Source organism: Amblyomma mixtum, chromosome 6 (assembly GCF_055824585.1).
Source record: "Amblyomma mixtum isolate Tamu chromosome 6, ASM5582458v1, whole genome shotgun sequence".
Classification (NCBI taxonomy): Eukaryota; Metazoa; Arthropoda; class Arachnida; order Ixodida; family Ixodidae; genus Amblyomma; species Amblyomma mixtum.
The window spans coordinates 36,030,657-36,046,174 of record NC_143017.1 but is presented as its reverse complement, the minus strand read 5'-3'; positions in this window follow the sequence as shown (position 1 = coordinate 36,046,174).

The window sequence follows — 15,518 nt, the reverse complement described above, 5'->3', positions numbered from 1 at the left end:
GGATCCAACAACCACTAAATCTCAGGCACAAGTAAACACACAACGTCTAATACAACTAGAGCTCCAAAAGGGCACCGACGTAATTGGCCAACTACGGGACACTTATATACCCACATCTCTTCAGTCGGCAGATCCACCCAATCTACCTCCACCTAACCCAGAACTTGATGCCGGCATCACCTTAAACGAAGTCCGCCGAGCACTCTTTAGTATTCGCCGCTCTACGGCGCCGGGGCCGGATGGCATAACGTACAAGGCACTACTCAATCTGGACGATGTCTCCCTCCAGGAACTCACGGAGCTCTTTAATAACCACTGGCAAGCTGGGACGCTCCCATCAGCCTGGACCCATGCCAGCATGCGATTTATACCCAATCCGGGCAAAGCCCTCACTCTTCAAAATTTGCGCCCCATCTCCTTAACGATCTGTGTCGGCAAGCTCTTCGAGCACGTCATTGTCAATCGCCTGCAACCATTCCTAGAAACAACAGGCTTTCTCTCAAACGTTCAATTCGGCTTCCGCCCAAACATCTCGGCACAAGACGTACTTCTCGCGCTTAAAGAGTCCCTCTTTTGCACTAAGCGTCGTACAGCCTCTACGCGAGCCATACTGACCCTGGATATCCATAAGGCTTTCGACACAATAAGCCATGACCATATCCTCACGACATTAGCCACCACGGGGTGTGGCACCCGCATATGGCAATATATTCGGGCCTTCCTTCAGGGGCGCACGGCAGACCTCCACCTTGGGGATTTTGCCTCCCAGCCTTTCCCCCTGCCTAACCGGGGAACCCCACAAGGGGCGGTTCTATCACCTTTACTCCTTAACATTGCCCTAGCGCCACTGGCAAAGGCCCTTGCTGCTGTCCGAGGGCTCCACACAGCCATATACGCAGATGATATAACCCTCTAGACAACGGGAGGATCCCTTGGAACAGCCCAGGATATCCTGCAATCTGCCATAGACATCACCATCACTCATTTAGCAAACACAGGCCTCCGTTGCTCTCCAAATAAATCGGAACTCCTGCAGCTGAAACCCCTCCCCAGTGACCCCCCCGATTGAACAGCACATGTACGGGAATCCAGTGCCCATTGTGCCTCAGGTGAAGATTCTCGGCCTTCTAATTAACAACACACTCGATGCAACCGCCACCCTTCAGCTCTTGCAGAGACAGACCAAACAGGTCGCTGCACTTATCAGGCGGGTGGCAGCCCGCAATCATGGGCTGTCTGAACGCGAGACCCTCAATATGACAAATGCACTAATCATTAGCCGCATTACATATCACCTTCCATACCACATACTCACTCAGCGGCAAAGACAACAGGCAGACATCCTACTACGCACGGCTGTCACCTCTGCCTTACGTCTTCCACGGACGGTTAGCACGAAACGTCTCCTGGCCACTGGTACCCACAATACAGTGACGGAATTAATAGAGGCTCAGCGCACCAACCCATCAGTCCGCCTGAGTCGCACGGAAACAGGACAATGCCTACTGCGACAGCTACGTCTCAATCCACCAATTCCCACCCCAACAAGTCCTACACCTTACATGATTTCTCTGCGCACGCAGGATCACATATATCAGAAGCCCCTACCGCGCAATATGAGTGCTAGTCTCCATCATGGTAGGCGGCAGGCACGATCGAGCTATTACACGAAAACATACAGCAACCGCTCCGATATCCTTTATGTCGACGCGGCACAAAATTATAAACCAGGATATTTCACGGCAGTCGCAGCCTATGAAGACGGCACAGTGGGGGCCGCTGCCACTATTCGAACTAATTAGCCTGCAGAGGCGGAAGGAGCCGCCATCGCACTTGCTCTGGCCCACTCCATCATTGACAAAAAAATAACAGAAATTTGCACAGATTCACAGGCCGCGTACCGCCACTACCTACAGGGCGTGGCGATTCCGGCAACACACCGTATTCTTACCACGGCCACCTCTCTCGACCGAACGGTTACTCTGTCGTGGGTCCCTGGGCATGCCTCGATCCCCGGTAATGAGCGCGTTCATGCGCTGGCCCGAGAACTCTCCTCCCGGACCCCGGAGTATCAGGCACCCAACCCTGCACAGGAAGCCCCTTTGGTCCTCTCTACATATCACCAAATTACCACATTTTACAAATTCAGCCGCATGACACTGCCACCACTCCACAGTACCTTGTCGCCCTTATCCAGCGCCACATGGCGGCAATTACAGACAGGCTGCTTTATTTCACCCCACCGCCTCTCATGCTTTCATCCCACCTTTCCTCCTGATTGTAACACCTGTGGCGTGCCCAAATCCACACTTTTCCATTACCTTTGGGAATGTCCTTCCCCAAAGGCAGTACCCCCCATCCCCAATCCCACTCATTCTTCCTGGGAGGCTGCTTTACGGACCGCTCAGCCCGCCGGCCAGAAATGGCTAGTGGATCGGGCTTTACGTGAAGCACTAGCCCGTGGACTCCTGGACCAGTAGGGGACCACCCTGGAAGATTTTTTTTTTGTGTGTAATAAAGTTGTTTCCATCCATCCATACTTTTTAGACATCGTGATCAGCGCGCACGCCAGATAATGGAGGCATACCATATTAGGAAATGTCGGAATCTGTGTATCAGTGAGCCCTCTGTTAACTTGGCAGACTGTGAAATTGATTTCTTAGCCTCAGCGTTGCATTGACTTCCTTTTTTGATAATGGTTTTTTAACTGATCCTTTCACAGCGATGAGTGGCGCCTGATGCTTCAATTCCATTTTTTTCTCTCTGACATGGTCTTTCGAGGAGGGACTGCGTGTGGTTGTTTTTGTTTTTATGTTTTTTAAAGTGACTACCTTATATTGCGCGTGTCAGCAATAAACCACAGTTGCGAGTGACCGCTTGTCTGCGTCGTTTCCTTTCTGTCCCCTATGTTCCTTGTGTGCTTTTTTTGCATCATGAGCGTTATCCAACTTGCCCAACTTTCCGCTTTGCTTACACATTAGATTTGGTTGAGCACTTGCTACCCAGTAAGGCGCAACCGTGACACAGCAACAGTGGGTGATTAGCGCCTCAATTAACACCTAAACTTTCAATCCTCTATATATTTCCCAGTATGGTTGCCATCGAAGTGCAACCTCTCCGTGACCACCGTTTGAACAAAATTTCGGGGCCACCCGTTTGAGGCAGATTATTCGAATTGTTGCCCAAAGAATACGCATATTCCAGGCGTTAAAATTTCTAATTGAGATGAAGCCTAGAATATGTGTGGGATTCGCCGTGTTTCGATGGAGGCGAAACGCAAAAGGCGCCTGTGTGCTGTGGGGTGTGAGTCCACGTTAAAGATCCCCAGATGTTTTAAATTATTCCGGAGACTTCCACTATGGCACCTCTTTCACTCTTTCTTCTTTAACTTCCGCCTTCCTACCTTCGCTTACCGTGCGGTTCAGGTGCCAATCGAGGTATGTGAGATAGATATCGCACCCACTGATTAGAGGCGGACGACTTCGACAGAGAAGACTCCTGGGGGGTAAAATCAAGGAGAAAACGTCTCTGAAGATGCTCCCAAACCGCAGGAAAAAGGACTAGAGTAAAATAAAGTTTTTCCTTCCTTCCTTCCTTCCTCTCCTCTCCATTAATTAACGGCTCATTAATGACGCTTAAGCTTCGCCTTTAGGAGTGGAACGCGACAGCGTGTTGCAGCGCTGCCAGGGAGTCCACGGAACGCCACCATCCGTTCGGCGCGATGCCTTGCCCTTTGAACGCAACGCTTTTTGAGGAAAGGAAATGAAGCTGTCATTCTCTGTCATCTCGGTGGATACCTGAACCGCACCGTACAGGAAGGGAGGAAGTGAGAGTGAAAGAATAAAGAGGGGCCGTAGTGAAGAAAATGAAAATTCACTTTTTGACCTAAAGTGCGGTCAGTGATGTGTGGTTAAGATGTTAAGCTTCGCCTCTAAGAGTGGAACGCGACAGCGTCTTGCAACGCTGCCAGGGAGTCCATAGAACGCCATCGCCCATTCGGTTCTACGCCTCGCTCGTCGGTAAATTGGTTTTTGAGGAAAGGAAATGTATTTCTCTCTCATATCTCGGTGGACACCTAAACCTCGCCGGAAGGGAAGGGAGGAGGATGGCAGTGAGCGAAAACACCGTATTCACTAGACGTGCCTTTGTTCATTCCAAACCATCGAGCTGGCATGGCGGAGTGGATAGCATGCTCGGCTCGCACTCCGAAGACCGGGGTTCGATTCCCGAGCTCGACCAATTTCTTACTAGGTTTTATTTATTGATATGGCCTGACTAGAGAAGTTAATTAGGCTAATTGGGTAATTAAGCAATTAACTAAGCTCAGTCCCACTTACTTGGAGCATCACTATATGGTCCCTTCAATTGGTTGCATGGTTACTAGCCAAAGTACAATTGGCCCCGTTTGAAATTGGCGCACTGTGACGTCACGACCGTTTCGACCAACTGAAAAGCGTGACATTCTCTGTCGACAACTGCTGCTTACAACGATGAGACATTAAAGGCTTTCGCCTTAATACAGGGTCTTTTGTTGGGGACAAGCCGTGGCAGCACTAATCTCGGGCGACTGGCGCAACACGAGGTCCCATCCTTTGTCGCAGAGGGACGCCTTTGCCGTTTATCTTTTGGTTGGGAATAATACCGGATCCTCCTCAGCTGGCCCGTCCGCCATCTGCTTGTGCTGCGTAAAGCAGCGAACGCCTCGGATTATCCGTTGTTCAGCACATCGGTACTGGCAGCCGGAACAGAGTGAGACCTCCGCACACCGTCGAAGTTAGTCGCGAGTGGGATTAGGGAGAGGTTCGAAGCACTAAACTAAAATACTCTCCGTAAAGGCGCATATCGACCCGATTCAGTGAGTTTCACTCAAAACACAAACAAAAAAATTTACATCACCTCGGAAATGCGCAGTGCGCTCTGGTTTTGATTTCGAAATGCCAACTTCAAAAAGACGTCATTTTCTCTTTAGTTTTTTTTTTAATTGTCAATCGAGTGCCTGTAGAAGCTGCTGCAAAACAAACAACGACAGTTTCAGATCAAACGTAATCGTTCCCTTAACTGATGGTTTCCATCCAACTGCAGCAAAAGTTTACACTTCCATATTCCGAGGGAGTTCGAGAAAGCCACCCACAGACAGATTACTAGGCCTGGGCCTCCACAACACGATCGGGGAACTGGTGGAGGCCCACCGACAGGCCCAATACATCAGGCTCACAAAAACTTCCACAGGTCGGTATATCCTGGACTCCCTGGGAATCAAAATACCGGCCAACGACCCAACCCTTCTCGCCATCCCACGATCCCTTCACCGAGAGCTTCTCATCAGGCCGCTCCCGAGGAATATGCACCCGTCCCACCATGAGCAGCGCCGCAGAGCCCGTGCGAAGGCACTCCATCGAGCGTACGGCCCCCAGCCGGACGCCGTATGGGTGGACGCTGCCTGCACGGGTGATGACGACAGCAGCTGCGGTGGACTCCTCCTCATCCACCCTCTTCACACTACCTCTCCCTCCAGATACGTCCCCAGAGGCTGCAGAGGAAGCCGCCATTGCACTTGCTATAACCCGCACGGAAGCCCTGTATATTTTAACTGACTCTAAAACTGCGATTCTAAATTTTGCTCGAGGCCGAGTTCATGTCCCTGCTTTTGGCATACTGGACTCGCCCGATGCACCCCCGCCCCGCCAAGTGGAGCTGATATGGGTGCCTGCGCACTCCGGGAATCCCGGAAACGAGGCCGCCAACCTTTTAGCCCGAGGTTCTTTAAACCGGGCTCAGGTGGCCTCGGATCGGGGATTCACGAAGGATCGCATGCACTCATTCAGTGAGCTGACCCAGGCATACAGAGCCTCTCGCCAGCTCTACCCCCCGCCCCACCCCTCCCTAGATAACAGACACGCAACACTCTGGCGCAGATTACAGACACACACTCTCCCCTCGCCCCTTACCCTAACCCACTATCATCCCTCCTTCCCCACTCCTGCTTGCGCCCTATGCCCAGAACCCTTCGCTTCTTCCCTCCACATCCTTTCCCTCTGCCCGGCGGACCCTCCCCCGCGGGACCTAGAGAACCTCAAGACCTGGGAGGACTGGGAGACCCTGCTGCATTCGGAGGACCCGGCCGTGCAGACCATCGCCACCGGCCGTGCTGCCAGTGTTATGGACCTCAGGAACATAAACACTTGAGTGCAGTGGGGTCGTGCGGGGACCCTGGGGCGTGCCCCGAATTCCTTTGTAAATAAAGTTTTCTCTCTCTCTCTCGAGAAAGCAGAACAAGTTCAAGTTTGGCTCAGCCGAGCATGAATATATTAAACCTCTATATATTGAGTTAATCTTCGCATAGAAGAGTCAGAACAACTCCTTGAAAATCCCAACTAAATGTATAGCACTACTGTCCTCTTATAACAGGCACAGCATGCCGGCGAGCGCAGCTTTTCGTAAAATAGCTCTTCGACCGCTCTATGGGCGCAGTTTGGACCTGCTGAGCAGCTTTGGACAGCTGCTTACACCACTAGCACAGTGAAACCACGGGACGACGCTAACGAGGGGTGTGATAGAGGTGTATTCGTTTTCCCGGACACATCGCTGTCTTTCGGTCAAGCCAGCCTAACCAAATAAAGCCTTGCTGCGGCCCTCACCTGGTGTCCTTCACTCATTTCGCTACCGGAGGCCTTGTTGAAACGAACTGTACCTAATTTCAAGGAACGACTATTCTAGGTTGTTTTATGGGGTTTTCATGTCCCAAAGCGACTCTCTCTAAGAGGACGCCGTAGTGGAGGGCAAATTGGTTTCTGAGGAAAGGAAATGGCGCAGTATCTGTTTCACGCATCTCGGCGGACACCTGAACCGCGCCGTAAGGGAAGGGTGGAGGGTGGGAGTAAAAGAAGAAAGAGAGAAAGAGGTGCAGTAGCGAAGGTCTCTGGAATAATTTAGACCACCTGGGGATCTTTAACGTGCACTGACATCGCACAGCACACGGGCGCCTCTTGCGTTTCGCCTGCACTGAAACACGGCCGCCGCGGTCGGGTTCTATCCCGGGCACTTCGGCTTGGTAGACAGGCGCCTTACCACTGAGCCACCGCGGCGTGGAGACTCCGGAAATTTCGACAACCTGGGATATTCTATCCGTAGTGGGCCGGTAACAACAGTATGCAGACAATGGTTGGCATTGGCTAGTTTAGAAACACCATCCTTGTGGCTTCAGTGCGAAGCAGTTTTTTATTTATTATTTATTTATCTCTCTATTGATGTCAAAATTCTGCGCACCCACATTTTCGGCTCATGCATGAGGTGCTTTTCAAACCGGGAAAACAAGGAGGGGTGCAAGAAACAGTCGACAATTTGCGAGGTTGCAGCTGTCAATAAAAAAGGAGTTACTAGCCCGCAATATTTCATTTCCTATTTCGTTTCTTTTCCTTCCACTCGGGGTACTTATGCAGACCAACGAGTCCTTTCCTAAAGGACTCACTATCTGTGGCTTTAAAGCCTACCAAATGTTTTCATCACACAGCTTCAAAGATATCACAAACTACTATCAAGATAGTCATCGCCTTTACCTCCGCCAATGTAAACACCTCAAGAAGGCGGATGAGCGGCTCCTTAACCTTCTCAGCAATATATGGCTGTGCCCGGCAGCCCTAAAAAACATTTAGGCCCCTCCTTCAACGGCAGCTGCCTGCAGTGTAAAGTGGGGTCTTCGGCACCTATCACATGATGTGGGCGTGCCCCTCCAACTCAGCTATTCCCCCAATCCTCAACCGAACCCGGTAGGACTGGGAGGTGATTCTGCTCGGCTGCCACGACTTACGTGCCCAACAAGCCTTAGTCGGGCGCGGCCGGACTGCGGCCACCGCCACTGGGGTCCCAAGCTAGGGACCCCCAATTAGTGCTTGTAAGTGTCGGTCTTTTTACCGGCTGATCCAAACGTGCCTCCTGTCTCTTCGAAATAAAAGTTTTCGCCACCAGCATCACCCGGAACGGTGTACGACGAACGCTTGAATCACAACTTTATAATGAAAATTGGCTTTAAAGAAGGAAATGTCGAGCACACACACACACACACACACACACACACACACTCTCTCTCTCGCATCTAGGTGGACACCACAACTGCGCCTTGAAAGAATAGATGGGAAATTGACCTAGTGGAAGGAAATGGCGCACATGCTCTCTCTCTCTCTCTCTCCCCCTCCAATTTCGGTGGACACCTGAACCGAGCCTAAAAAGAATAGTTGGAAAAATTGGCAGTGGCTTAGCTGAGCTATGGCAGCTATGACGTAGCGAGAGGTAAAGTCAAAGGGATTGTTCGTAAAGTCCGCTTGGAACATGCGAGCCGCATTCGCACTTTCGCTAAGTCTAATCACATGATCGGTTACAGGGCGGGCCTTTACGTTGTCCTCCATCGCGGCATCGCGTTCTAGTGAGGCTACGGCACGCCGCTCCACGTCCTGACACCGTCTCTTGGCAAGGCGCTTCTCTCTCTGTTCCGGCGTCTCAGCCTCTCACTTGGCACTGCGCCGTTCGTTGTTGTTGTCGGCAGCCAGCCGCCAGGCCCCCGGACGAGTTGAGATTCCCCAGTCCCCAGCGCCTCTCGGCAGCGGCCCGACCCTCTTTCTCCATGGCAAGCGCCTGTACCCAATTTTTTTTGTTGTTGTTGTTTCGCCTTTCTCCTTGCAGCGCTTTAGAGATCGAAAGGGCCCCCTGAATTTTTTTCTTTATACTTCAGGGTCTGGGTTGTGTACCACAGCGTTCCATGAGTCTAGTGTACGTGTGTTGTCTTCATAACGTGGGTGTGTCCAGATCACGTGTACACCTAACTGAGGAGGTATTCAGAGAATTGGAGGTGCATATGCCGTCAGTCCGAATCCTAGTTGCAAGCCAGCTTCTAACGTGAGTAGAAAGCATAAGCTATATGCAAAATGAAACCGTATAGCACCTGCGAACGCGGCTTAACGAACGGTTCCTGACAATTTTGATATGAGCGCAATCTGGAGTACTCGCACTCCATTGAGGTCAGCAAATGGGGATATTGAGGACAGTTCTCATTTTTGCTGGTCGAAACTTTGGCGTTAGGGTAGTTGCGAAAACAAGGCTCCTGTTTTTTTTTTTAATATTACAAGTTCTGCCCCGCAATTCAAAGCTCGATTTCTGTGTCATTGATCCCGAGAGGCACAAAGCCCAGTTTGTGTGTCGCTGATCCCGAGAGGCAGTCATGCTCCTTTGTTGAAAACCAACGGTTTTGAAATCTTTCGCTGCTTTTGTTAAAAGGAAAGGCGCATAAGTGCCTTGCATTTGCTATACCACTGCTTACTATAGTTGATAGAGCTTTCCATTCATCCACCGATTATGAGGCTTTAGTTGACACAGCCATCAGCAGGTCCTGTACAGGCGACTTCAGGCCCGCATCCTCCTATCCTCCTATGTCCTCTCCCGGATCCACCCGGGAGCCTGCACCCACTCCAGCTCTCTCGTTACCCACCCACTCGCCACCATCACCCGGATCCTTTTCCAATGTCGGGCAGACCCTCCCTAGTGGGGCCTGGAGCGCCTGATTCTGAATGGGAGACTGTTGAGCTCTGTGGATCTGGACCTGGTATAAGATCGCGACGCACCAGGCAGCCGCCTTCATGGACCATATCAAGGACTCATTAACGTCTGAGTGCAGCCAGGTAGTACGGGGATCCAAGGGCCTAATGCCCGAAACATATTTTTGTTTAATAAGGTTTTATACCAAAACCTTTACTGGCTTAGTCAAGCCAAGGATGGATGGTTGGATGGATAGATGGCTGGATGGATGCAAACAACTTTATTAGACAAAAAAAAATCACGGGCTTGAGATTAAAAATTACCGAAGGCACTTTGGAAATTCTAAAGTTTGCTTGGCGAAAGCCTTGTAGTCATCCCACTGCCTTCTCACCGCCTTCTCACCAATACTTTGCTGTGCCCGGCAGCGCTAAAACATTTTGACCCCTCCTTTAGCGGCAGCTGCCCACACTGTAGTGCAGTGTCTTCTGACACCTATCACATGGTGTGGGCCTGCCCCTCCAACCCCGCTATTCCCCCCATCCCCAACCCAACCCGAGAGGACTGGGAGGCGACCCTGCTCGGCTGCCACGACTTACAGGCCCAACAAGCCTTAGTCGGGCGCGCCCGGGCGGCGGCAACCGCCACTGGGGTCCCATACTAGGGACCTCCACCTAGTGTTTGTAAGGATCGGTCCCTTACGGGCTGATCCAAACATACCTCCAGTTCATTCGAAATAAATGTTTTCACCACCACCACCATCCCACTGCCGCTTCCCCAAACCGCTAAGCGCGGGCGGGCTTCCCGCATGCGCGGTTTTTAAGGCGAAAGCCTTTTATGCCTTATACTGTCGTTAGCAGCTGTGTCGGCAGCCGTGTCGGCAGATATGTCCACGTTTCGGCGTCACTATTTAAAAAAAAAATGTGTCGAGGTTGAGAATAGAACCATGGCCTTTGGCCTTTGAAGTCCTTAACTACTCATTTGGCATTTGAACTAGTCATTAACCACTCATGACTAATTAATGACTGGTTATTGAATAAGACCGCTCATGACTGGTTAATGACTAACTAGGGATGACTAACCAGTCATGACTGCTTAGTCATCAGTCATTAATCACTCGTGATTAGTTAGTCATCACTAGTTAACCATTATCATTAACCTGTCATGACTAATTATGACTGGTTAGTCATGACTGGTTCGTCATAGCTGGTTAGTTATGACTAGCTAGTCATTAACCAGACATGACTAGCTCGTCATTAACCAATCATGTCTAGCTAGTCATCAACTAATAGTCATGACTAGCTAGTCATTGACCAGCCATCAATTAACTAGTCATGACTAGTTAGTCATTAACCAATCATGACTAGTCAGTCAATAACCAATCATGACAAGTAAGGCATGGGTCATGACTTATTAGTCATGACCCAATAGCGATAACTGGTTAGACATGAGTAGTTAGTCATGATTGGTTAGTCATAACTAGTTAGTCATTAACCAGTCATAACTAGTCATGACTGATTACTCATGTCCGGTTAGTCATTAAGCAGTCATGAATAGTTATAACTGGTTAATGACTGGTTAGTCATGACTAGTCATGACTGGTTTGTCAGGCTGGTTAGTTATGACCAGGTAGTCATTAACTATACATGACTAGTTCGTCATTAACTAATCATGGCTAGTTAGTCAACTAATTAGTCATGACCAGGTAGTCATTAACCAGCCATCAATTAACTAGCCATAGTTAGTCATTAACCAATCATTACTAGTTAGTCAATAACCAATCATGACTACTAATTCATGGGTCATGACAAAATTAGTCATGGCTAGCAAACCCATATCGCCCCATAGCCGTCTCGTGTGTGCTAACGGCCGTGCGGCCAAAGTTTCGTGGAAAGGCTTTCGCCTCGCGCACTTTAGATCCTCAAAGTAGCAACCGTCGCGGTGGACACCCGAATCGCACCGTACAGGAAGGGAGGATGTGGGAGTTAAAGAAGAAAGACAAGGAGGTGCCTTAATGGAGACAATGAAAATTGTATTTGAGGAAAGGAAATTACGCAGTAACTGTCTCGCATATCTCGGTGGCCACCCGTAAACCATTTGTAGAGGAAGGGAGGAAGTGGGAGTTAAAGAAGAAAAAGAAAGAGGGGCCGTAATGAAGGAACTGAATTTGAGGAAAGGAAATTACGGAGGAGGTTGCACCGCTCCGCGGAGGAGAGGCCACAGTTGGCACTTTTCCAGCACACGGATGGACACCGCGAGCACGGACGGACACCGCGAGAAAGGGCGGACAACGCGAGCATGAGCCATCAAAGACTTTCGCCTTAAAAAGTCCAAGTGGGCGCTTTGTTGGCCTACAGTGCGGTGAGGCGAAAGCCTTAACCACAGTGTTGCTGCTTGTGTCACTGATGTGTGGTTAAGATTTTAAGCTTCGTCTCTAAGAGTGGAACGCGACAGCGTATTGCAACGCTGCCAGGGAGTCCACAAAACGCCATCGCCCGTTCAGCACCACGCCTTGCTCATTGGTAAATTGGTTTTTGAGGAAAAGAAATGTATCTGTCTCGCATATCTCGGCGGACACGTGAATCTAGCCGTAAGGGAACGGAGGAAGATGGGAGTGAACGAAGACACCGTATTCACCAAACGCACCTTTAAGGCGAAAGCCTTTAATGGCTCATTCTCGCGGTGTCCGTCCATGCTCGCAGTGTCCGTCCTTGCGCTGGAATCGTGCCAACTGCGGGCTGTCCTCTGCGCAGCGGCGGAACCTCCTCCGTAATTTCCTTTCATATAATTCATTTTCTTCATTACATAAGGGGGGGGGCGGCTATTCCTGTTTCTTCTTTCACTCCCGCTTCCTCCCTTCCTCTACATACTCATGATGGGTGTTCATCGAGATATGCCAGATAGTTACTGCGTAGTTTCCTACCCTCAAACACAATATTCATTTCCTTCACTGAGCCCCTCTTTGTCTTTATTCTTCACTCCCACTTGCTCCCTTCTTGTACAGTGCGGTTCGGGTTTCCACCGCGAGGGTTTTTAGGCAACGGCTCTAGCGGCCGCAACAACAACACAAAAGCGCGATTCAGCCGTCCATTGACCCAGGGAGCCATTTATGCGCGCTTCCTTTCCTTAAAATGATCGGAGTGTAAAACGTCAGCGCCAACGCCAATGAACACAACGCCGTATGGACAACGGCGACGGCGACACCTCGAAACGGGCGCCAAAGATATGCGGTCTAAAAAACTACAATCAAAAAAGCGACCGCATTCCCCGCAGACAATGGAAACCGCAGATGCGGGAAGCGCGCCACGCGCCAAGCGGCTCGGGGAAGCGGCGGTTGGTTGACCGCAGAGCTCTCGCCAAGCACACTTTAGAATTTCCGAAGTGTCTCCGGCATTTTTTCATTCCGAACCATCCAGCTGGTGGGGCGGAGTTGGTAGCGTAGTCGTCGCGCACTGCGGAGACCCTGGTTCCATTCCCAAACTCGACCAATTTCCTACTCGGTCTTATTTGTTTAGTTTACTAGAAGCACCACTATAACATCCCTTTAATTGGTTGCCTGGTTAATACCCAAAGTACAATTGGTCCCGTTTGAAATTCGCGCACTGCGACATCGCGACCATTTCATGAAGCTAATTGAAATGCATGACATTTCTGTCGGCAACTCCTGCTTACAACAACGAGGCAGTAAAGACTTCCGCCTTAATAAAGCCCGATCCACCTGCTATTTCTAGTCAGCGAGCTGAGCGATCTGTAAAGCAGCCTCCCAGGAAGAATGAATGGGCCTTAGGATATGTACTGCTTTTCAGGAAGGAGATTCTCACAGGTAGTGGAAAATTCTGGATTTGGGCACGCCACAGGTGTTTCAATGAGAAGGGAACTTGGGGCGAAAGCATGATAGCCGGTAAGGTGAAACGAAGCAGACCGTCTGTAATTATCGCCATGTAGCGCTGGATATAGGCGACAAGGTACTGTGGGGTGGTGGAAATGTGGTTGTAAGTGCTTGTAAGGATCCTAGTGCTTGTAAGAATCAATCCCTTACGGGTTGATTCAAACATACCTCCTGTCCCTTCTTGATAAACGTTTTCACCACCACCACCACCGCCGACGATCACCGCGGGCAGTTGCCGAGGATCTTCATTTCCGTCAGTGGGCGTGGATCTAGGCGCTCCAGCGCACGGATGAGAGACTGCCTTTGCGCACTGTAGGCACGGCAGTCACAAAGAATGTGGGCTATGGTCTCGTCATGGCCGCAGATAGCACATGCAGGGCTATCAGCCATACCGATAAAGAATGAGTAATGGTTGGTGAAAGCTACACCACGCTAGAGGCGGCACAGCAAAGTTTCTTCTCGTTGTGGTAGGCCTGATGGAAGCCGGAGCTTCAGACCTGTATCCAAGTGTTTTAAACGTGAATTACAAAATTGGCCCGAATTCCACGCGGCAAGCGTGATGCCCCACGCACGTGCGCGAAGCCTGCCCGCTGCATCGGTTCTTAAAATGGGGATCGACACAAAATCGCCGTCGTCGTGAGCAGTTCGCACGGCCTCATCCGCGCGGTGATTGCCTGCTATGCCGCTGTGCCCCGGTAGGCATTGGTAGATAATGTCATGTCCTTTGTTGATGGCAGAGTGATGTCGTTGTCGAATTTCTGCGACCAGTTGTTCATGGGCTCTACAGCGAAGAGCAGCTTGTAATCCTTGGCGGGCAGCTTTGGAATCGGTGAAAAAAGACCACAGCTCAGGGCGCTTCTGAGTGATGTGTTCAATGGTAACACGAAGAGCGGTGAGTTCTGCACTCGTCGAAGTGTGGTGAGCTATCCTAACTCTCATTTCTGTAGTCCTTGCAGGGATAAATACGGAGCCAGAAGAAGTGATAGGGTTCACTTAGCCGTCGTTTTAAACGTGCACCTGGTTTGCATGGTGCTCATGAAAATATTTAAGAATGACTTGTTTTAGTTCTATCGGCGATAAGTAGATCTCCTTCCTGAAGCCAGGTATCGAAATCAGCGCACGGGGATTGTGCATGCTCCAAAGTGGCGAGGACGGTCAAGAGGCGGGTGTAAACTGGGACGGTAAAATGGCGCGATGAGCGTCCATGATGTCTGTAAACGATATGCGCGGCCTCGTAATAAGAAGACTGGCAAGATGGTGAGAGGGAACCCGGGATATGTGTCGGAAATGTGCCCTCTGTGCGTCAGCTGTTATGTAGGTAGGAACTAGATGCTCCTGCTCGATGAGTACAGATGCGGCCGTAGAGGCTCATTACGGAATCTCGGCATTTCGTCACAAGTAGCACACTATATTGCAGGCTGTGAAAAATACGAAAATAAAGTTGTAAGATTTCCTCGACTTCATGAAATAACTTCTCTTATTCACAGATATATTAGAATTCCGTGCTTTATTTATAAAATTGTGTATAAAGCAAAAGAAAATTTAGCGCTGTCTGGTTAGGCCTGAATGTAAAATGTTCGTAAAAAGTGGGAGGAAATATGCAGGCACATGCAGAAAAAAAATGGCAAAATTCAAAACTACTGCGTCATTTGTCAACGCCGCACTATTATCAAGAAAATATTGGCCCGTTTATCGCAAACGGTTAACGTTTTTATAAATTTATCGTTAAGCAGGTATCGTGCATATCTAGCATGCGACACTTCAACCTTGCTTTCATAAGTAAGCTGGAAGAGGCTGTTTCTGCAAGTGCTTTTGAAATTCATGTAGTACTGCAGAGAAAAATTCAAGCTATTCACATTTTCACACTGTCACATAAATGATACAGTGAGAAATGTAGGCTTAACCACATCAGCGCTGGTCAGGAACAGCACTGCATGTTAAGTGCGAAGTTTTGAAAGACAACCTTAAGGCCCTTAACAGGGCTATTACAGTGCACTTGTAGAGCGGCATGTGCTGCTAGCAACGCACACGTGATTGTTTCGAGAGGCCTGACTGTCTGCACGCCTAGCGCCGTGCACGTGCATCGAACCTTCACATCGATGTGTCT